Genomic DNA, 25,046 nt, shown 5'->3' with positions numbered 1-25,046 from the left:
TTCATATTGATATCCTATTAACCTGAATAATAAAATAAACTTGCAATTTTTACTACTCAAAAAGCATTGGACAAATTGCTTTTGTGTTTTCCATTCCACCCCACAAAGAGTTTTCTTCAGTACATTATATGGTACATTAAATGCTGCCATTAAAAACAAGAACTTTTCTCGCTAAAAACAAGCCCTTATATGACTATGAGGACGGAAAAATAATAAAGTTATGACTATCGGAATACAAAGAGGCAAAATCAAGATATTATTTTTGTCCTTAAGGTTGAAATTGAACCTCTAAGATGATTTCATGCAACAAACTCTGCATTTCTATAAATCACCGGTTAGACCATACATGGAATATTGTGTACAGTTTTAAGCACCTGTGTATGAGAAGGACATTGCTGAACTAGAATGCATGCAAAGAAGGGAAAGCAAGGTAATTAAAGGACCTCATCACAGACGGGGATTCTTTACTGTAAGAGCAGTTCGACGATTGAACTCTCTGCCACATTGAAAAGTGTTTTTTTGAAAAATATAAAATTTCATCATATTTGTACCAGATTCTGGAGATGGAACTTTGATCCAGGAATTTATTCTAATAGCCATATTTGGAGTAAGGGAGGAATTTTTCCCCTAATGACAACATTGGAATGCACTCCAAGACAGTTTTTGCCTTCCTCTGGATCAACACGGCAGGTTTATAGGTTGAATTTGATGGACCTTTTTTCAATATTATCAACTATTCAACTCTGTAACAAGCATGTAACAAAAGTGAGCTTTCATGGCCCATACGGGGATCGAACCCGTGACCTTGGCGTTATTAGCACCACGCTCTAACCAACTGAGCTAATCAGCCACTTTTACACAAAAGATTCACGTCACGTCAGTAGAAAATACATGCAAACGTGTATTCATATTGATATCCTATTAACCTGAATAATAAAATAAACTTGCAATTTTTACTACTCAAAAAGCATTGGACAAATTGCTTTTGTGTTTTCCATTCCACCCCACAAAGAGTTTTCTTCAGTACATTATATGGTACATTAAATGCTGCCATTAAAAACAAGAACTTGTCTCGCTAAAAACAAGCCCTTATATGACTATGAGGACGGAAAAATAATAAAGTTATGATTATCGGAATACAAAGAGGCAAAATCAAGATATTATTTTTGTCCTTAAGGTTGAAATTGAACCTCTAAGATGATTTCATGCAACAAACTCTGCATTTCTATAAATCACCGGTTAGACCATACATGGAGTATTGTGTACTCTGGATCAACACGGCAGGTTTATAGGTTGAATTTGATGGACCTTTTTTCAATATTATCAACTATTCAACTCTGTAACAAGCATGTAACAAAAGTGAGCTTTCATGGCCCATACGGGGATAGAAACCCGTGACCTTGGCGTTATTAGCACCACGCTCTAACCAACTGAGCTAATCGGCCACTTTTACACAAAAGATTCACGTCACGTCAGTAGAAAATACATGCAAACGTGTATTCATATTGATATCCTATTAACCTGAATAATAAAATAAACTTGCAATTTTTACTACTCAAAAAGCATTGGACAAATTGCTTTTGTGTTTTCCATTCCACCCCACAAAGAGTTTTCTTCAGTACATTATATGGTACATTAAATGCTGCCATTAAAAACAAGAACTTGTCTCGCTAAAAACAAGCCCTTATATGACTATGAGGACGGAAAAATAATAAAGTTATGATTATCGGAATACAAAGAGGCAAAATCAAGATATTATTTTTGTCCTTAAGGTTGAAATTGAACCTCTAAGATGATTTCATGCAACAAACTCTGCATTTCTATAAATCACCGGTTAGACCATACATGGAGTATTGTGTACTCTGGATCAACACGGCAGGTTTATAGGTTGAATTTGATGGACCTTTTTTCAATATTATCAACTATTCAACTCTGTAACAAGCATGTAACAAAAGTGAGCTTTCATGGCCCATACGGGGATAGAAACCCGTGACCTTGGCGTTATTAGCACCACGCTCTAACCAACTGAGCTAATCGGCCACTTTTACACAAAAGATTCACGTCACGTCAGTAGAAAATACATGCAAACGTGTATTCATATTGATATCCTATTAACCTGAATAATAAAATAAACTTGCAATTTTTACTACTCAAAAAGCATTGGACAAATTGCTTTTGTGTTTTCCATTCCACCCCACAAAGAGTTTTCTTCAGTACATTATATGGTACATTAAATGCTGCCATTAAAAACAAGAACTTGTCTCGCTAAAAACAAGCCCTTATATGACTATGAGGACGGAAAAATAATAAAGTTATGACTATCGGAATACAAAGAGGCAAAATCAAGATATTATTTTTGTCCTTAAGGTTGAAATTGAACCTCTAAGATGATTTCATGCAACAAACTCTGCATTTCTATAAATCACCGGTTAGACCATACATGGAATATTGTGTACAGTTTTAAGCACCTGTGTATGAGAAGGACATTGCTGAACTAGAATGCGTGCAAAGAAGGGAAAGCAAGGTAATTAAAGGACCTCATCACAGACGGGGATTCTTTACTGTAAGAGCAGTTCGACGATTGAACTCTCTGCCACATTGAAAAGTGTTTTTTTGAAAAATATAAAATTTCATCATATTTGTTCCAGATTCTGGAGATGGAACTTTGATCCAGGAATTTATTCTAATAGCCATATTTGGAGTAAGGGAGGAATTTTTCCCCTAGTGACAACATTGGAATGCACTCCAAGACAGTTTTTGCCTTCCTCTGGATCAACACAGCAGGTTTATAGGTTGAATTTGATGGACCTTTTTTCAATATTATCAACTATTCAACTCTGTAACAAAAGTGAGCTTCCATGGCCCGTACGGGGATCGAACCCGTGACCTTGGCGTTATTAGCAGCACGCTCTAGCCAACTGAGCTAACCGGCCACTTTTACATCAAAGATTCACGTCACGTCAGTAGAAAATACATGCAAACGTGTATTCATATTGATATCCTATTAACCTGAATAATAAAATAAACTTGCAATTTTTACTACTCAAAAAGCATTGGACAAATTGCTTTTGTGTTTTCCATTCCACCCCACAAAGAGTTTTCTTCAGTACATTATATGGTACATTAAATGCTGCCATTAAAAACAAGAACTTGTCTCGCTAAAAACAAGCCCTTATATGACTATGAGGACGGAAAAATAATAAAGTTATGACTATCGGAATACAAAGAGGCAAAATCAAGATATTATTTTTGTCCTTAAGGTTGAAATTGGACCTCTAAGATGATTTCATGCAACAAACTCTGCATTTCTATAAATCACCGGTTAGACCATACATGGAATATTGTGTACAGTTTTGAGCACCTGTGTATGAGAAGGACATTGCTGAACTAGAATGCGTGCAAAGAAGGGAAAGCAAGGTAATTAAAGGACCTCATCACAGACGGGGATTCTTTACTGTAAGAGCAGTTCGACGATTGAACTCTCTGCCACATTGAAAAGTGTTTTTTTGAAAAATATAAAATGTCATCATATTTGTACCAGATTCTGGAGATGGAACTTTGATCCAGGAATTTATTCTAATAGCCATATTTGGAGTAAGGGAGGAATTTTTCCCCTAATGACAACATTGGAATGCACTCCAAGACAGTTTTTGCCTTCCTCTGGATCAACACGGCAGGTTTATAGGTTGAATTTGATGGACCTTTTTTCAATATTATCAACTATTCAACTCTGTAACAAAAGTGAGCTTCCATGACCCGTACGGGGTTCGAACCCGTGACCTTGGCGTTATTAGCACCACGCTCTAACCAACTGAGCTAACCGGCCACTTTTACACCAAAGATTCACGTCACGTCAGTAGAAAATACATGCAAACGTGTATTCATATTGATATCCTATTAACCTGAATAATAAAATAAACTTGCAATTTTTACTACTCAAAAAGCATTGGACAAATTGCTTTTGTGTTTTCCATTCCACCCCACAAAGAGTTTTCTTCAGTACATTATATGGTACATTAAATGCTGCCATTAAAAACAAAAACTTGTCTCGCTAAAAACAAGCCCTTATATGACTATGAGGACGGAAAAATAATAAAGTTATGACTATCGGAATACAAAGAGGCAAAATCAAGATATTATTTTTGTCCTTAAGGTTGAAATTGGACCTCTAAGATGATTTCATGCAACAAACTCTGCATTTCTATAAATCACCGGTTAGACCATACATGGAATATTGTGTACAGTTTTGAGCACCTGTGTATGAGAAGGACATTGCTGAACTAGAATGCGTGCAAAGAAGGGAAAGCAAGGTAATTAAAGGACCTCATCACAGACGGGGATTCTTTACTGTAAGAGCAGTTCGACTTTTGAACTCTCTGCCACATTGAAAAGTGTTTTTTTGAAAAATATAAAATTTCATCATATTTGTACCAGATTCTGGAGATGGAACTTTGATCCAGTAATTTATTCTAATAGCCATATTTGGAGTAAGGGAGGAATTTTTCCCCTAATGACAACATTGGAATGCACTCCAAGACAGTTTTTGCCTTCCTCTGGATCAACACGGCAGGTTTATAGGTTGAATTTGATGGACCTTTTTTCAATATTATCAACTATTCAACTCTGTAACAAAAGTGAGCTTCCATGGCCCATACGGGGATCGAACCCGTGACCTTGGCGTTATTAGCACCACGCTCTAACCAACTGAGCTAACCGGCCACTTTTACACCAAAGATTCACGTCACGTCAGTAGAAAATACATGCAAACGTGTATTCATATTGATATCCTATTAACCTGAATAATAAAATAAACTTGCAATTTTTACTACTCAAAAAGCATTGGACAAATTGCTTTTGTGTTTTCCATTCCACCCCACAAAGAGTTTTCTTCAGTACATTATATGGTACATTAAATGCTGCCATTAAAAACAAGAACTTGTCTCGCTAAAAACAAGCCCTTATATGACTATGAGGACGGAAAAATAATAAAGTTATGACTATCGGAATACAAAGAGGCAAAATCAAGATATTATTTTTGTCCTTAAGGTTGAAATTGGACCTCTAAGATGATTTCATGCAACAAACTCTGCATTTCTATAAATCACCGGTTAGACCATACATGGAATATTGTGTACAGTTTTGAGCACCTGTGTATGAGAAGGACATTGCTGAACTAGAATGCGTGCAAAGAAGGGAAAGCAAGGTAATTAAAGGACCTCATCACAGACGGGGATTCTTTACTGTAAGAGCAGTTCGACGATTGAACTCTCTGCCACATTGAAAAGTGTTTTTTTGAAAAATATAAAATTTCATCATATTTGTACCAGATTCTGGAGATGGAACTTTGATCCAGGAATTTATTCTAATAGCCATATTTGGAGTAAGGGAGGAATTTTTCCCCTAATGACAACATTGGAATGCACTCCAAGACAGTTTTTGCCTTCCTCTGGATCAACACGGCAGGTTTATAGGTTGAATTTGATGGACCTTTTTTCAATATTATCAACTATTCAACGCTGTAACAAAAGTGAGCTTCCATGGCCCATACGGGGATCGAACCCGTGACCTTGGCGTTATTAGCACCACGCTCTAACCAACTGAGCTAACCGGCCACTTTTACACCAAAGATTCACGTCACGTCAGTAGAAAATACATGCAAACGTGTATTCATATTGATATCCTATTAACCTGAATAATAAAATAAACTTGCAATTTTTACTACTCAAAAAGCATTGGACAAATTGCTTTTGTGTTTTCCATTCCACCCCACAAAGAGTTTTCTTCAGTACATTATATGGTACATTAAATGCTGCCATTAAAAACAAGAACTTGTCTCGCTAAAAACAAGCCCTTATATGACTATGAGGACGGAAAAATAATAAAGTTATGACTATCGGAATACAAAGAGGCAAAATCAAGATATTATTTTTGTCCTTAAGGTTGAAATTGGACCTCTAAGATGATTTCATGCAACAAACTCTGCATTTCTATAAATCACCGGTTACACCATACATCGAATATTGTGTACAGTTTTGAGCACCTGTGTATGAGAAGGACATTGCTGAACTAGAATGCGTGCAAAGAAGGGAAAGCAAGGTAATTAAAGGACCTCATCACAGACGGGGATTCTTTACTGTAAGAGCAGTTCGACGATTGAACTCTCTGCCACATTGAAAAGTGTTTTTTTGAAAAATATAAAATTTCATCATATTTGTACCAGATTCTGGAGATGGAAATTTGATCCAGGAATTTATTCTAATAGCCATATTTGGAGTAAAGGAGGAATTTTTCCCCTAATGACAACATTGGAATGCACTCCAAGACAGTTTTTGCCTTCCTCTGGATCAACACGGCAGGTTTATAGGTTGAATTTGATGGACCTTTTTTCAATATTATCAACTATTCAACTCTGTAACAAGCATGTAACAAAAGTGAGCTTCCATGGCCAATATGGGGATCGAACCCGTGACCTTGGCGTTATTAGCACCACACTCTAACCAACTGAGCTAAACGGCCACTTTTACACCAAAGATTCACGTCACGTCAGTAGAAAATACATGCAAACGTGTATTCATATTGATATCCTATTAACCTGAATAATAAAATAAACTTGCAATTTTTACTACTCAAAAAGCATTGGACAAATTGCTTTTGTGTTTTCCATTCCACCCCACAAAGAGTTTTCTTCAGTACATTATATGGTACATTAAATGCTGCCATTAAAAACAAGAACTTGTCTCGCTAAAAACAAGCCCTTATATGACTATGAGGACGGAAAAATAATAAAGTTATGACTATCGGAATACAAAGAGGCAAAATCAAGATATTATTTTTGTCCTTAAGGTTGAAATTGGACCTCTAAGATGATTTCATGCAACAAACTCTGCATTTCTATAAATCACCGGTTAGACCATACATGGAATATTGTGTACAGTTTTGAGCACCTGTGTATGAGAAGGACATTGCTGAACTAGAATGCGTGCAAAGAAGGGAAAGCAAGGTAATTAAAGGACCTCATTACAGACGGGGATTCTTTACTGTAAGAGCAGTTCGACGATTGAACTCTCTGCCACATTGAAAAGTGTTTTTTTGAAAAATATAAAATTTCATCATATTTGTACCAGATTCTGGAGATGGAAATTTGATCCAGGAATTTATTCTAATAGCCATATTTGGAGTAAAGGAGGAATTTTTCCCCTAATGACAACATTGGAATGCACTCCAAGACAGTTTTTGCCTTCCTCTGGATCAACACGGCAGGTTTATAGGTTGAATTTGATGGACATTTTTTCAATATTATCAACTATTCAACTCTGTAACAAGCATGTAACAAAAGTGAGCTTCCATGGCCAATATGGGGATCAAACCCGTGACCTTGGCGTTATTAGCACCACACTCTAACCAACTGAGCTAACCAGCCACTTTTACACCAAAGATTCACGTCACGTCAGTAGAAAATACATGCAAACGTGTATTCATATTGATATCCTATTAACCTGAATAATAAAATAAACTTGCAATTTTTACTACTCAAAAAGCATTGGACAAATTGCTTTTGTGTTTTCCATTCCACCCACAAAGAGTTTTCTTCAGTACATTATATGGTACATTAAATGCTGCCATTAAAAACAAGAACTTGTCTCGCTAAAAACAAGCCCTTATATGACTATGAGGACGGAAAAATAATAAAGTTATGACTATCGGAATACAAAGAGGCAAAATCAAGATATTATTTTTGTCCTTAAGGTTGAAATTGGACCTCTAAGATGATTTCATGCAACAAACTCTGCATTTCTATAAATCACCGGTTAGACCATACATGGAATATTGTGTACAGTTTTAAGCACCTGTGTATGAGAAGGACATTGCTGAACTAGAATGCGTGCAAAGAAGGGAAAGCAAGGTAATTAAAGGACCTCATCACAGACGGGGATTCTTTACTGTAAGAGCAGTTCGACGATTGAACTCTCTGCCACATTGAAAAGTGTTTTTTTGAAAAATATAAAATTTCATCATATTTGTTCCAGATTCTGGAGATGGAACTTTGATCCAGGAATTTATTCTAATAGCCATATTTGGAGTAAGGGAGGAATTTTTCCCCTAATGACAACATTGGAATGCACTCCAAGACAGTTTTTGCCTTCCTCTGGATCAACACGGCAGGTTTATAGGTTGAATTTGATGGACCTTTTTTCAATATTATCAACTATTCAACTCTGTAACAAGCATGTAACAAAAGTGAGCTTTCATGGCCCATACGGGGATAGAAACCCGTGACCTTGGCGTTATTAGCACCACGCTCTAACCAACTGAGCTAATCGGCCACTCTTACACAAAAGATTCACGTCACGTCAGTAGAAAATACATGCAAACGTGTATTCATATTGATATCCTATTAACCTGAATAATAAAATAAACTTGCAATTTTTACTACTCAAAAAGCATTGGACAAAGTGCTTTTGTGTTTTCCATTCCACCCCACAAAGAGTTTTCTTCAGTACATTATATGGTACATTAAATGCTGCCATTAAAAACAAGAACTTGTCTCGCTAAAAACAAGCCCTTATATGACTATGAGGACGGAAAAATAATAAAGTTATGACTATCGGAATACAAAGAGGCAAAATCAAGATATTATTTTTGTCCTTAAGGTTGAAATTGAACCTCTAAGATGATTTCATGCAACAAACTCTGCATTTCTATAAATCACCGGTTACACCATACATGGAATATTGTGTACAGTTTTGAGCACCTGTGTATGAGAAGGACATTGCTGAACTAGATTGCGTGCAAAGAAGGGAAAGCAAGGTAATTAAAGGACCTCATCACAGACGGGGATTCTTTACTGTAAGAGCAGTTTGACGATTGAACTCTCTGCCACATTGAAAAGTGTTTTTTTGAAAAATATAAAATTTCATCATATTTGTACCAGATTCTGGAGATGGAACTTTGATCCAGGAATTTATTCTAATAGCCATATTTGGAGTAAGGGAGGAATTTTTCCCCTAATGACAACATTGGAATGCACTCCAAGACAGTTTTTGCCTTCCTCTGGATCAACACGGCAGGTTTATAGGTTGAATTTGATGGACCTTTTTTCAATATTATCAACTATTCAACTCTGTAACAAAAGTGAGCTTCCATGGACCGTACGGGGATCGAAACCATGACCTTAGCGTTATTAGCACCACGCTCTAACCAACTGAGCTAACCGGCCACTTTTACACCAAAGATTCACGTCACGTCAGTAGAAAATACATGCAAACGTGTATTCATATTGATATCCTATTAACCTGAATAATAAAATAAACTTGAAATTTTTACTACTCAAAAAGCATTGGACAAATTGCTTTTGTGTTTTCCATTCCACCCCACAAAGAGTTTTCTTCAGTACATTATATGGCACATTAAATGCTGCCATTAAAAACAAGAACTTGTCTCGCTAAAAACAAGCCCTTATATGACTATGAGGACGGAAAAATAATAAAGTTATGACTATCGGAATACAAAGAGGCAAAATCAAGATATTATTTTTGTCCTTAAGGTTGAAATTGGACCTCTAAGATGATTTCATGCAACAAACTCTGCATTTCTATAAATCACCGGTTAGACCATACATGGAATATTGTGTACAGTTTTGAGCACCTGTGTATGAGAAGGACATTGCTGAACTAGAATGCGTGCAAAGAAGGGAAAGCAAGGTAATTAAAGGACCTCATCACAGATGGGGATTCTTTACTGTAAGAGCAGTTCGACGATTGAACTCTCTGCCACATTGAAAAGTGTTTTTTTGAAAAATATAAAATTTCATCATATTTGTTCCAGATTCTGGAGATGGAACTTTGATCCAGGAATTTATTCTAATAGCTATATTTGGAGTAAGGGAGGAATTTTTCCCCTAATGACAACATTGGAATGCACTCCAAGACAGTTTTTGCCTTCCTCTGGATCAACACGGCAGGTTTATAGGTTGAATTTGATGGACCTTTTTTCAATATTATCAACTATTCAATAAGCATGTAACAAAAGTGAGCTTCCATGGCCCATACGGGGATCGAACCAGTGACCTTGGCGTTATTAGCACCACACTCTAACCAACTGAGCTAACCGGCCACTTTTACACCAAAGATTCACGTCACGTCAGTAGAAAATACATGCAAACGTGTATTCATATTGATATCCTATTAACCTGAATAATAAAATAAACTTGCAATTTTTACTACTCAAAAAGCATTGGACAAATTGCTTTTGTGTTTTCCATTCCACCCACAAAGAGTTTTCTTCAGTACATTATATGGTACATTAAATGCTGCCATTAAAAACAAGAACTTGTCTCGCTAAAAACAAGCCCTTATATGACTATGAGGACGGAAAAATAATAAAGTTATGACTATCGGAATACAAAGAGGCAAAATCAAGATATTATTTTTGTCCTTAAGGTTGAAATTGGACCTCTAAGATGATTTCATGCAACAAACTCTGCATTTCTATAAATCACCGGTTAGACCATACATGGAATATTGTGTACAGTTTTAAGCACCTGTGTATGAGAAGGACATTGCTGAACTAGAATGCGTGCAAAGAAGGGAAAGCAAGGTAATTAAAGGACCTCATCACAGACGGGGATTCTTTACTGTAAGAGCAGTTCGACGATTGAACTCTCTGCCACATTGAAAAGTGTTTTTTTGAAAAATATAAAATTTCATCATATTTGTTCCAGATTCTGGAGATGGAACTTTGATCCAGGAATTTATTCTAATAGCCATATTTGGAGTAAGGGAGGAATTTTTCCCCTAATGACAACATTGGAATGCACTCCAAGACAGTTTTTGCCTTCCTCTGGATCAACACGGCAGGTTTATAGGTTGAATTTGATGGACCTTTGTTCAATATTATCAACTATTCAACTCTGTAACAAGCATGTAACAAAAGTGAGCTTTCATGGCCCATACGGGGATAGAAACCCGTGACCTTGGCGTTATTAGCACCACGCTCTAACCAACTGAGCTAATCGGCCACTTTTACACCAAAGATTCACGTGACGTCAGTAGAAAATACATGCAAACGTGTATTCATATTGATATCCTATTAACCTGAATAATAAAATAAACTTGCAATTTTTACTACTCAAAAATCATTGGACAAATTGCTTTTGTGTTTTCCATTCCACCCCACAAAGAGTTTTCTTCAGTACATTATATGGTACATTAAATGCTGCCATTAAAAACAAGAACTTGTCTCGCTAAAAACAAGCCCTTATATGACTATGAGGACGGAAAAATAATAAAGTTATGACTATCGGAATACAAAGAGGCAAAATCAAGATATTATTTTTGTCCTTAAGGTTGAAATTGGACCTCTAAGATGATTTCATGCAACAAACTCTGCATTTCTATAAATCACCGGTTAGACCATACATGGAATATTGTGTACAGTTTTGAGCACCTGTGTATGAGAAGGACATTGCTGAACTAGAATGCGTGCAAAGAAGGGAAAGCAAGGTAATTAAAGGACCTCATCACAGACAGGGATTCTTTACTGTAAGAGCAGTTCGACGATTGAACTCTCTGCCACATTGAAAAGTGTTTTTTTGAAAAATATAAAATTTCATCATATTTGTACCAGATTCTGGAGATGGAACTTTGATCCAGGAATTTATTCTAATAGCCATATTTGGAGTAAGGGAGGAATTTTTCCCCTAATGACAACATTGGAACGCACTCCCAGACAGTTTTTGCCTTCCTCTGGATCAACACGGCTGGTTTATAGGTTGATTTTGATGGACCTTTTTTCAATATTATCAACTATTCAACTCTGTAACAAGCATGTAACAAGCATGTAACAAAAGTGAGCTTCCATGGCCCGTATGGGGATCGAACCCGTGACCTTGGCGTTATTAGCACCACGCTCTAACCAACTGAGCTAACCAGCCACTTTTACACCAAAGATTCTCGTCACGTCAGTAGAAAATACATGCAAACGTGTATTCATATTGATATCCTATTAACCTGAATAATAAAATAAACTTGCAATTTTTACTACTCAAAAAGCATTGGACAAATTGCTTTTGTGTTTTCCATTCCACCCCACAAAGAGTTTTATTTCAGTACATTATATGGTACATTAAATGCTGCCATTAAAAACAAGAACTTGTCTCGCTAAAAACAAGCCCTTATATGACTATGAGGACGGAAAAATAATAAAGTTATGACTATCGGAATACAAAGAGGCAAAATCAAGATATTATTTTTGTCCTTAAGGTTGAAATTGGACCTCTAAGATGATTTCATGCAACAAACTCTGCATTTCTATAAATCACCGGTTAGACCATTCATGGAATATTGTGTACAGTTTTGAGCACCTGTGTATGAGAAGGACATTGCTGAACTAGAATGCGTGCAAAGAAGGGAAAGCAAGGTAATTAAAGGACCTCATCACAGACGGGGATTCTTTACTGTAAGAGCAGTTCGACGATTGAACTCTCTGCCACATTGAAAAGTGTTTTTTTGAAAAATATAAAATGTCATCATATTTGGACCAGATTCTGGAGATGGAACTTTGATCCAGGAATTTATTCTAATAGCCATATTTGGAGTAAGGGAGGAATTTTTCCCCTAATGACAACATTGGAATGCACTCCAAGACAGTTTTTGCCTTCCTCTGGATCAACACGGCAGGTTTATAGGTTGAATTTGATGGACCTTTTTTCAATATTATCAACTATTCAACTCTGTAACAAAAGTGAGCTTCCATGGCCCGTACGGGGGTCGGACCCGTGACCTTGGCGTTATTAGCACCACGCTCTAACCAACTGAGCTAACCGGCCACTTTTACACCAAAGATTCACGTCACGTCAGTAGAAAATACATGCAAACGTGTATTCATATTGATATCCTATTAACCTGAATAATAAAATAAACTTGCAATTTTTACTACTCAAAAAGCATTGGACAAATTGCTTTTGTGTTTTCCATTCCACCCCACAAAGAGTTTTCTTCAGTACATTATATGGTACATTAAATGCTGCCATTAAAAACAAGAACTTGTCTCGCTAAAAACAAGCCCTTATATGACTATGAGGACGGAAAAATAATAAAGTTATGACTATCGGAATACAAAGAGGCAAAATCAAGATATTATTTTTGTCCTTAAGGTTGAAATTGAACCTCTAAGATGATTTCATGCAACAAACTCTGCATTTCTATAAATCACCGGTTACACCATACATGGAATATTGTGTACAGTTTTGAGCACCTGTGTATGAGAAGGATATTGCTGAACTAGAATGCGTGCAAAGAAGGGAAAGCAAGGTAATTAAAGGACCTCATCACAGACGGGGATTCTTTACTGTAAGAGCAGTTCGACGATTGAACTCTCTGCCACATTGAAAAGTGTTTTTTTGAAAAATATAAAATTTCATCATATTTGTACCAGATTCTGGAGATGGAACTTTGATCCAGGAATTTATTCTAATAGCCATATTTGGAGTAAGGGAGGAATTTTTCCCCTAATGACAACATTGGAATGCACTCCAAGACAGTTTTTGCCTTCCTCTGGATCAACACAGCAGGTTTATAGGTTGAATTTGATGGACCTTTTTTCAATATTATCAACTATTCAACTCTGTAACAAGCATGTAACAAAAGTGAGCTTCCATGGCCCATACGGGGATCGAACCCGTGACCTTGGCGTTATTAGCAACACGCTCTAACCAACTGAGCTAACCGGCCACTTTTACACTAAAGATTCACGTCACGTCAGTAGAAAATACGTGCAAACGTTTATTCATATTGATATCCTATTAACCTGAATAATAAAATAAACTTGCAATTTTTACTACTCAAAAAGCATTGGACAAATTGCTTTTGTGTTTTCCATTCCACCCCACAAAGAGTTTTCTTCAGTACATTATATGGTACATTAAATGCTGCCATTAAAAACAAGAACTTGTCTCGCTAAAAACAAGCCCTTATATGACTATGAGGACGGAAAAATAATAAAGTTATGACTATCGGAATACAAAGAGGCAAAATCAAGATATTATTTTTGTCCTTAAGGTTGAAATTGGACCTCTAAGATGATTTCATGCAACAAACTCTGCATTTCTATAAATCACCGGTTAGACCATACATGGAATATTGTGTACAGTTTTGAGCACCTGTGTATGAGAAGGACATTGCTGAACTAGAATGCGTGCAAAGAAGGGAAAGCAAGGTAATTAAAGGACCTCATCACAGACGGGGATTATTTACTGTAAGAGCAGTTCGACGATTGAACTCTCTGCCACATTGAAAAGTGTTTTTTTGAAAAATATAAAATGTCATCATATTTGTACCAGATTCTGGAGATGGAACTTTGATCCAGGAATTTATTCTAATAGCCATATTTGGAGTAAGGGAGGAATTTTTCCCCTAATGACAACATTGGAATGCACTCCAAGACAGTTTTTGCCTTCCTCTGGATCAACACGGCAGGTTTATAGGTTGAATTTGATGGACCTTTTTTCAATATTATCAACTATTCAACTCTGTAACAAAAGTGAGCTTCCATGACCCGTACGGGGATCGAACCCGTGACCTTGGCGTTATTAGCACCACGCTCTAACCAACTGAGCTAACCGGCCACTTTTACACCAAAGATTCACGTCACGTCAGTAGAAAATACATGCAAACGTGTATTCATATTGATATCCTATTAACCTGAATAATAAAATAAACTTGCAATTTTTACTACTCAAAAAGCATTGGACAAATTGCTTTTGTGTTTTCCATTCCACCCCACAAAGAGTTTTCTTCAGTACATTATATGGTACATTAAATGCTGCCATTAAAAACAAGAACTTGTCTCGCTAAAAACAAGCCCTTATATGACTATGAGGACGGAAAAATAATAAAGTTATGACTATCGGAATACAAAGAGGCAAAATCAAGATATTATTTTTGTCCTTAAGGTTGAAATTGGACCTCTAAGATGATTTCATGCAACAAACTCTGCATTTCTATAAATCACCGGTTAGACCATACATGGAATATTGTGTACAGTTTTGAGCACCTGTGTATGAGAAGGACATTGCTGAACTAGAATGCGTGCAAAGAAGGGAAAGCAAGGTAATTAAAGGACCTCATCACAGACGGGGATTATTTACTGTAAGAGCAGTTCGACGATTGAACTCTCTGCCACATTGAAAAGTGTTTTTTTGAAAAATATAAAATTTCATCATATTTGTACCAGATTCTGGAGATGGAACTTTGATCCAGGAATTTATTCTAATAGCCATATTTGGAGTAAGGGAGGAATTTTTCCCCTAATGAGAAAATTGTAATGCACTCCAAGACAGTTTTTGCCTTCCTCTGGATCAACACGGCAGGTTTATAGGTTGAATTTGATGGACCTTTTTTCAATATTATCAACTATTCAACTCTGTAACAAAAGTGAGCTTCCATGACCCGTACGGGGATCGAACCCGTGACCTTGGCGTTATTAGCACCACGCTCTAACCAACTGAGCTAACCGGCCACTTTTACACCAAAGATTCACGTCACGTCAGTAGAAAATACATGCAAACGTGTATTCATATTGATATCCTATTAACCTGAATAATAAAATAAACTTGCAATTTTTACTACTCAAAAAGCATTGGACAAATTGCTTTTGTGTTTTCCATTCCACCCCACAAAGAGTTTTCTTCAGTACATTATATGGTACATTAAATGCTGCCATTAAAAACAAGAACTTGTCTCGCTAAAAACAAGCCCTTATATGACTATGAGGACGGAAAAATAATAAAGTTATGACTATCGGAATACAAAGAGGCAAAATCAAGATATTATTTTTGTCCTTAAGGTTGAAATTGGACCTCTAAGATGATTTCATGCAACAAACTCTGCATTTCTATAAATCACCGGTTAGACCATACATGGAATATTGTGTACAGTTTTGAGCACCTGTGTATGAGAAGGACATTGCTGAACTAGAATGCGTGCAAAGAAGGGAAAGCAAGGTAATTAAAGGACCTCATCACAGACGGGGATTATTTACTGTAAGAGCAGTTCGACGATTGAACTCTCTGCCACATTGAAAAGTGTTTTTTTGAAAAATATAAAATTTCATCATATTTGTACCAGATTCTGGAGATGGAACTTTGATCCAGGAATTTATTCTAATAGCCATATTTGGAGTAAGGGAGGAATTTTTCCCCTAATGAGAAAATTGGAATGCACTCCAAGACAGTTTTTGCCTTCCTCTGGATCAACACGGCAGGTTTATAGGTTGAATTTGATGGACCTTTTTTCAATATTATCAACTATTCAGCTCTGTAACAAGCATGTAACAAAAATGAGCTTCCATGGCCCATACGGGGATCGAACCCATGACCTTGGCGTTATTAGCACCACGCTCTAACCAACTGAGCTAACCGGCCACTTTTACACCAAAGATTCACGTCACGTCAGTAGAAAATACATGCAAACGTGTATTCATATTGATATCCTATTAACCTGAATAATAAAATAAACTTGCAATTTTTACTACTCAAAAAGCATTGGACAAATTGCTTTTGTGTTTTCCATTCCACCCCACAAAGAGTTTTCTTTCAGTACATTATATGGTACATTAAATGCTGCCATTAAAAACAAGAACTTGTCTCGCTAAAAACAAGCCCTTATATGACTATGAGGACGGAAAAATAATAAAGTTATGACTATCGGAATACAAAGAGGCAAAATCAAGATATTATTTTTGTCCTTAAGGTTGAAATTGGACCTCTAAGATGATTTCATGCAACAAACTCTGCATTTCTATAAATCACCGGTTAGACCATACATGGAATATTGTGTACTGTTTTGAGCACCTGTGTATGAGAAGGACATTGCTGAACTAGAATGCGTGCAAAGAAGGGAAAGCAAGGTAATTAAAGGACCTCATCACAGACGGGGATTCTTTACTGTAAGAGCAGTTCGACGATTGAACTCTCTGCCACATTGAAAAGTGTTTTTTTGAAAAATATAAAATGTCATCATATTTGTACCAGATTCTGGAGATGGAACTTTGATCCAGGAATTTATTCTAATAGCCATATTTGGAGTAAGGGATGAATTTTTCCCCTAATGACAACATTGGAATGCACTCCAAGACAGTTTTTGCCTTCCTCTGGATCAACACGGCAGGTTTATAGGTTGAATTTGATGGACCTTTTTTCAATATTATCATCTATTCAACTCTGTAACAAGCATGTAACAAAAGTGAGCTTCCATAGCCTGTACGTGGATCGAACCCTTGACCTTGGCGTTATTAGCACCACGCTCTAACCAACTGAGCTAACCGGCCACTTTTACACCAAAGATTCACGTCACATCAGTAGAAAATACATGCAAACGTGTATTCATATTGATATCCTATTAACCTGAATAATAAAATAAACTTGCAATTTTTACTACTCAAAAAGCATTGGACAAATTGCTTTTGTGTTTTCCATTCCACCCCACAAAGAGTTTTATTTCAGTACATTATATGGTACATTAAATGCTGCCATTAAAAACAAGAACTTGTCTCGCTAAAAACAAGCCCTTATATGACTATGAGGACGGAAAAATAATAAAGTTATGACTATCGGAATACAAAGAGGCAAAATCAAGATATTATTTTTGTCCTTAAGGTTGAAATTGGACCTCTAAGATGATTTCATGTAACAAACTCTGCATTTCTATAAATCACCGGTTAGACCATACATGGAATATTGTGTACAGTTTTGAGCACCTGTGTATGAGAAGGACATTGCTGAACTAGAATGCGTGCAAAGAAGGGAAAGCAAGGTAATTAAAGGACCTCATCACAGACGGGGATTCTTTACTGTAAGAGCAGTTCGACGATTGAACTCTCTGCCACATTGAAAAGTGTTTTTTTGAAAAATATAAAATGTCATCATATTTGTACCAGATTCTGGAGATGGAACTTTGATCCAGGAATTTATTCTAATAGCCATATTTGGAGTAAGGGATGAATTTTTCCCCTAATGACAACATTGGAATGCACTCCAAGACAGTTTTTGCCTTCCTCTGGATCAACACGGCAGGTTTATAGGTTGAATTTGATGGACCTTTTTTCAATATTATCATCTATTCAACTCTGTAACAAGCATGTAACAAAAGTGAGCTTCCATAGCCTGTACGTGGATCGAACCCGTGACCTTGGCGTTATTAGCACCACGCTCTAACCAACTGAGCTAACCGGCCACTTTTACACCAAAGATTCACGTCACATCAGTAGAAAATACATGCAAACGTGTATTCATATTGATATCCTATTAACCTGAATAATAAAATAAACTTGCAATTTTTACTACTCAAAAAGCATTGGACAAATTGCTTTTGTGTTTTCCATTCCACCCCACAAAGAGTTTTATTTCAGTACATTATATGGTACATTAAATGCTGCCATTAAAAACAAGAACTTGTCTCGCTAAAAACAAGCCCTTATATGACTATGAGGACGGAAAAATAATAAAGTTATGACTATCGGAATACAAAGAGGCAAAATCAAGATATTATTTTTGTCCTTAAGGTTGAAATTGGACCTCTAAGATGATTTCATGCAACAAACTCTGCATTTCTATAAATCACCGGTTAGACCATACATGGAATATTGTGTACAGTTTTGAGCACCTGTGTATGAGAAGGACATTGCTGAACTAGAATGCGTGCAAAGAAGGGAAAGAAAGGTAATTAAAGGACCTCATCACAGACGGGGATTCTTTACTGTAAGAGCAGTTCGACGATTGAACTCTCTGCCACATTGAAAGTGTTTTTTTGAAAAATATAAAATGTCATCATATTTGTACCAGATTCTGGAGATGGAACTTTGATCCAGGAATTTATTCTAATAGCCATATTTGGAGTAAGGGAGGAATTTTTCCCCTAATGAGAAAATTGGAATGCACTCCAAGACAGTTTTTACCTTCCTCTGGATCAACACGGCAGGTTTATAGGTTGAATTTGATGGACCTTTTTTCAATATTATCAACTATTCAACTCTGTAACAAGCATGTACCTTGTGTGCTAACAAAAGTGAGCTTCCATGTCCCGTACGGGGATCAAACCCGTGACCTTGGCGTTATTAGCACCACACTCTAACCAACTGAGCTAACCGGCCACTTTTATACCAAAGACACACTTCACGTCACGTCAGTAGAAAATACATGCAAACGTGTATTCATATTGATATCCTATTAACCTGAATAATAAAATAAACTTGCAATTTTTACTACTCAAAAAGCATTGGACAAATTGCTTTTGTGTTTTCCATTCCACCCCACAAAGAGTTTTCTTTCAGTACATTATATGGTACATTAAATGCTGCCATTAAAAACAAGAACTTGTCTCGCTAAAAACAAGCCCTTATATGACTATGAGGACGGAAAAATAATAAAGTTATGACTATCGGAATACAAAGAGGCAAAATCAAGATATTATTTTTGTCCTTAAGGTTGAAATTGGACCTCTAAGATGATTTCATGCAACAAACTCTGCATTTCTATAAATCACCGGTTAGACCATACATGGAATATTGTGTACAGTTTTGAGCACCTGTGTATGAGAAGGACATTGCTGAACTAGAATGCGTGCAAAGAAGGGAAAACAAGGTAATTAAAGGACCTCATCACAGACGGGGATTCTTTACTGTAAGAGCAGTTCGACGATTGAACTCTCTGCCACATTGAAAAGTGTTTTTTTTTTTAATATAAAATGTCATCATATTTGTACCAGATTCTGGAGATGGAACTTTGATCCAGGAATTAATTCTAATAGCCATATTTGGAGTAAGGGAGGAATTTTTCACCTAATGAGAAAATTGGAATGCACTCCAAGACAGTTTTTGCCTTCCTCTGGATCAACACGGCAGGTTTATAGGTTTAATTTGATGGACCTTTTTTCAATATGATCAACTATTCAACTCTGTAACAAGCATGTACCTTGTATGCTAACAAAAGTGAGCTTCCATGGCCCGTACGGCGATCAAACCCGTGACCTTGGCGTTATTAGCACAATGCTCTAACCAACTGAGCTAACCGGCCACTTTTATACAAAAGCTTCACGTCACGTCAGTAGAAAATACATGCAAACGTGTATTCATATTGATATCCTATTAACCTGAATAATAAAATAAACTTGCAATTTTTACTACTCAAAAAGCATTGGACAAATTGCTTTTGTGTTTCCCAGTCCACCCCACAAAGAGTTTTCTTTCAGTACATTATATGGTACATTAAATGCTGCCATTAAAAACAAGAACTTGTCTCGCTAAAAACAAGCCCTTATATGACTATGAGGACGGAAAAATAATAAAGTTATGACTATCGGAATACAAAGAGGCAAAATCAAGATATTATTTTTGTCCTTAAGGTTGAAATTGGACCTCTAAGATGATTTCATGCAACAAACTCTGCATTTCTATAAATCACCGGTTAGACCATACATGGAATATTGTGTACAGTTTTGAGCACCTGTGTATGAGAAGGACATTGCTGAACTAGAATGCGTGCAAAGAAGGGAAAGCAAGGTAATTAAAGGACCTCATCACAGACGGGGATTCTTTACTGTAAGAGCAGTTCGACGATTGAACTCTCTGCCACATTGAAAAGTGTTTTTTTGAAAAATATAAAATTTCATCATATTTGTACCAGATTCTGGAGATGGAACTTTGATCCAGGAATTAATTCTAATAGCCATATTTGGAGTAAGGGAGGAATTTTTCCCCTAATGAGAAAATTGGAATGCACTCCAAGTCAGTTTTTGCCTTCCTCTGGATCAACACGGCAGGTTTATAGGTTTAATTTGATGGACCTTTTTTCAATATGATCAACTATTCAACTCTGTAACAAGCATGTACCTTGTATGCTAACAAAAGTGAGCTTCCATGGCCCGTACGGCGATCAAACCCGCGACCTTGGCGTTATTAGCACAATGCTCTAACCAACTGAGCTAACCGGCCACTTTTATACAAAAGCTTCACGTCACGTCAGTAGAAAATACATGCAAACGTGTATTCATATTGATATCCTATTAACCTGAATAATAAAATAAACTTGCAATTTTTACTACTCAAAAAGCATTGGACAAATTGCTTTTGTGTTTCCCATTCCACCCCACAAAGAGTTTTCTTTCAGTACATTATATGGTACATTAAATGCTGCCATTAAAAACAAGAACTTGTCTCGCTAAAAACAAGCCCTTATATGACTATGAGGACGGAAAAATAATAAAGTTATGACTATCGGAATACAAAGAGGCAAAATCAAGATATTATTTTTGTCCTTAAGGTTGAAATTGGACCTCTAAGATGATTTCATGCAACAAACTCTGCATTTCTATAAATCACCGGTTAGACCATACATGGAATATTGTGTACAGTTTTGAGCACCTGTGTATGAGAAGGACATTGCTGAACTAGAATGCGTGCAAAGAAGGGAAAGCAAGGTAATTAAACGACCTCATCACAGATGGGGATTCTTTACTGTAAGAGCAGTTCGACGATTGAACTCTCTGCCACATTGAAAAGTGTTTTTTTTGAAAAATATAAAATTTCATCATATTTGTACCAGATTCTGGAGATGGAACTTTGATCCAGGAATTTATTCTGATAGCCATATTTGGAGTAAGGGAGGAATTTTTCCCCTAATGAGAAAATTGGCATGCACTCCTAGGCAGTTTTTGCCTTCCTCTGGATCAACACGGCAGGTTTATAAGTTGAATTTGATGGACCTTTTTTCAATATTATCAACTATTCAACTCTGTAACAAGCATGTACCTTGTATGCTAACAAAAGTGAGCTTCCATGGCCCGTACGGCGATCAAACCCGCGACCTTGGCGTTATTAGCACCACGCTCTAACAAACTGAGCTAACCGGCCACTTTTATACCAAAGATTCACGTCACGTCAGTAGAAAATACATGCAAACGTGTATTCATATTGATATCCTATTAACCTGAATAATAAAATAAACTTGCAATTTTTACTACTCAAAAAGCATTGGACAAATTGCTTTTGTGTTTTCCATTCCACCCCACAAAGAGGAGTTTTCTTTCAGTACATTATATGGTACATTAAATGCTGCCATTAAAAACAAGAACTTGTCTCGCTAAAAACAAGCCCTTATATGACTATGAGGACGGAAAAATAATAAAGTTATGACTATCGGAATACAAAGAGGCAAAATCAAGATATTATTTTTGTCCTTAAGGTTGAAATTGAACCTCTAAGATGATTTCATGCAACAAACTCTGCATTTCTATAAATCACCGGTTAGACCATACATGGAATATTGTGTACAGTTTTAAGCACCTGTGTATGAGAAGGACATTGCTGAACTAGAATGCGTGCAAAGAAGGGAAAGCAAGGTAATTAAAGGACCTCATCACAGACGGGGATTCTTTACTGTAAGAGCAGTTCGACGATTGAACTCTCTGCCACATTGAAAAGTGTTTTTTTGAAAAATATAAAATGTCATCATATTTGTACCAGATTCTGGAGATGGAACTTTGATCCAGGAATTTATTCTAATAGCCATATTTGGAGTAAGGGAGGAATTTTTCCCCTAATGACAACATTGGAATGCACTCCAAGACAGTTTTTGCCTTCCTCTGGATCAACACGGCAGGTTTATAGGTTGAATTTGATGGACCTTTTTTCAATATTATCAACTATTCAACTCTGTAACAAGAGTGAGCTTCCATGGCCCGTACGGGGATCGAACCCGTGACCTTGGCGTTATTAGCACCACACTCTAACCAACTGAGCTAACGGGCCACTTTTACACCAAAGATTCACGTCACGTCAGTAGAAAATACATGCAAACGTGTATTCATATTGATATCCTATTAACCTGAATAATAAAATAAACTTGCAATTTTTACTACTCAAAAAGCATTGGACAAATTGCTTTTGTGTTTTCCATTCCACCCCACAAAGAGTTTTCTTCAGTACATTATATGGTACATTAAATGCTGCCATTAAAAACAAGAACTTGTCTCGCTAAAAACAAGCCCTTATATGACTATGAGGACGGAAAAATAATAAAGTTATGACTATCGGAATACAAAGAGGCAAAATCAAGATATTATTTTTGTCCTTAACCCCTTAAGGACGCAGCCTAGTTTGGGCCTTAAGGCTCAGAGCCCATTTTTTAAATCTGACATATTTTACTTTATGTGGTAATAACGTCGGAATGCTTAAACCTATCCAAGCGATTCCGAGATTGTTTTCTCGTGACACTTTGGGCTTCATGTTCGTGGTAAAATTTGGTCGATATATTCAGTCTTTATTTGAGAAAAATTGCAAAATTTAGAGAAAATTTAGAAAAAATAGCATTTTTCAGAATTTAAATGCATCTGCTTGAAAAACAGACGGTTATACCACCCACAATGGTCACTAGTTCACATTTCCCATATGTCTACTTTAGATTGGCATCGTTTTTTGAACATTATTTTATTTTTCTTGGACGTTACAAGGCTTAGAACATAAACAGCAATTTCTCATATGTTTAAGAAAATTTCAAAAGCCTTTTTTTTAAGGTACCTGTTCAGTTCTGAAGTGGCTTTGAGGGGCCTATGTATTAGAAACCCCCATAAAGCACCCCATTTTAAAAACTAGACCCCTCAAAGTATTCAAAACAGCATTTAGAAAGTTTTTTAACCCTTCAGGCATTTCACAGGAATTAAAGCAAAGTGGAGGTGAAATTTGCAAATTTCGTTTTTATTTCTGAATTTCAATTTTATTCAATTTTTTTTCTGTAACAAAGAAGGTTTTACCAGAGAAACACTACTAAATATGTATTGTCCAGATTCTTCAGTTTTTAGAAATGTCCCACATGTGGCTCTAGTGCGCTCGTGGACTAAAACACAAGCCCCAGAAGCAAAGAAGCACCTAGTGCATTTTGGTGGTGCTTTTTTATTAGCATATATTTTAGGCAGCATGCCAGGTTTGGAGAGGTGTTGAGGTGCCAAAACAGTAGGAATCCCCCAAAACTGACCCCATTTTGGAAACTGCACCCCTCAAGGAATTAATTTATGGTTATTGTTACCATTTTGACCCCGTAGTTTTTTCACAGCGCGTATTTGAATTGGGCTGTGAAATTAAAAGAATGACAATTTTTCCAATAAGATGTAATTTTTGATCAGAATTTCTTATTTTCACAGGGAACAAAATGCCCCATTTTGTTGCCCAATTTGTCCTGAGTGCGGCAATACCCCATTTGTGGTGATAAACTGCTGTTTGGCCCATGGGAGGCCTCAGAAGGAAAGGAGCGCTATGTGTTTGTTGGAGTCCAGATTTTGCTGGATTGGTTTTCGGGTGCCATGTCGCATTTGCAGAGCCTCAGAGGTATCAAAGCAATGGAAACCCACCAAAAGTGACCCCATTTTGGAAACAAAACCCCTCAAGGAATTTATTTATGGGTGTTGTGACCATTTAGACCCCACAGTTTTTTCACAGAACTTATTTGAATTGGGCTGTGAATTTAAAAAAAAAAACTTTTTTCCAATAAGATGTAGTTTTGGCTCAAAATGTCTTATTTTCACAACGAATAAAATACCGCATTTTGTTGCCAAATTTGTCCTGAGTGCGGCAATACCCTATTTGTGGCCATAAACTGCCGTTTGGGCCCATGGGAGGTATTAGAAGGAAAGGAGCGCTATGTGTTCTTTGGAGCCCAGATTTTGCTGGATTGGATTTCGGGTGCCATGTCGCATTTGCAGAGCCCCAAAGGTATCAAAGCAATGGAAACCCACCAGAAGTGACCCCATTTTGGAAACTACAGCCCTCAAGGAATTCATTTATGGGTGTTGTGACCATTTAGACTCCACAGTTTTTTCACAGAATTTATTTGAATTGGGCTGTGAATTCAAAAAAATGTAATTTTTTCCAATAAGATGTAGTTTTGGCTCAAAATTTCTTATTTTCACAAGGAATAAAATACCGCATTTTGTTGCCCAATTTGTCCTGAGTGTGGCAATACCCTATTTGTGGTGATAAACTGCCGTTTGGGCCCATGGGAG

The 25,046-nt window shown here is 36.6% G+C and overlaps 8 non-coding genes across 8 annotated transcripts; all 8 read right to left on the bottom strand.

The window, feature by feature from the left end:
- Positions 1-776: 776 nt before the first annotated feature.
- Positions 777-850, bottom strand: TRNAI-AAU (transfer RNA isoleucine (anticodon AAU)). The gene has a single exon. It is a non-coding gene; the product is annotated as a tRNA-Ile (tRNA).
- Positions 851-3,752: 2,902 nt separating this feature from the next.
- On the bottom strand, positions 3,753-3,826 carry TRNAI-AAU (transfer RNA isoleucine (anticodon AAU)). Its single transcript has one exon. It is a non-coding gene; the product is annotated as a tRNA-Ile (tRNA).
- An 819-nt stretch (positions 3,827-4,645) lies between these two features.
- Positions 4,646-4,719, bottom strand: TRNAI-AAU (transfer RNA isoleucine (anticodon AAU)). The gene has a single exon. It is a non-coding gene; the product is annotated as a tRNA-Ile (tRNA).
- An 819-nt stretch (positions 4,720-5,538) lies between these two features.
- Positions 5,539-5,612, bottom strand: TRNAI-AAU (transfer RNA isoleucine (anticodon AAU)). Its single transcript has one exon. It is a non-coding gene; the product is annotated as a tRNA-Ile (tRNA).
- An 8,937-nt stretch (positions 5,613-14,549) lies between these two features.
- On the bottom strand, positions 14,550-14,623 carry TRNAI-AAU (transfer RNA isoleucine (anticodon AAU)). Its single transcript has one exon. It is a non-coding gene; the product is annotated as a tRNA-Ile (tRNA).
- Positions 14,624-15,442: 819 nt separating this feature from the next.
- On the bottom strand, positions 15,443-15,516 carry TRNAI-AAU (transfer RNA isoleucine (anticodon AAU)). The gene has a single exon. It is a non-coding gene; the product is annotated as a tRNA-Ile (tRNA).
- Positions 15,517-16,346: 830 nt separating this feature from the next.
- On the bottom strand, positions 16,347-16,420 carry TRNAI-AAU (transfer RNA isoleucine (anticodon AAU)). The gene has a single exon. It is a non-coding gene; the product is annotated as a tRNA-Ile (tRNA).
- Positions 16,421-22,726: 6,306 nt separating this feature from the next.
- TRNAI-AAU (transfer RNA isoleucine (anticodon AAU)) lies at positions 22,727-22,800 on the bottom strand. The gene has a single exon. It is a non-coding gene; the product is annotated as a tRNA-Ile (tRNA).
- Between the last annotated feature and the right edge of the window lie 2,246 nt (positions 22,801-25,046).

Source organism: Rhinoderma darwinii, chromosome 3 (genome assembly GCF_050947455.1).
Source record: "Rhinoderma darwinii isolate aRhiDar2 chromosome 3, aRhiDar2.hap1, whole genome shotgun sequence".
NCBI classification, from domain to species: Eukaryota; Metazoa; Chordata; class Amphibia; order Anura; family Rhinodermatidae; genus Rhinoderma; species Rhinoderma darwinii.
Note: the sequence above shows the minus strand (reverse complement) of the source record. Positions and strands in the feature narration are given on the sequence as shown.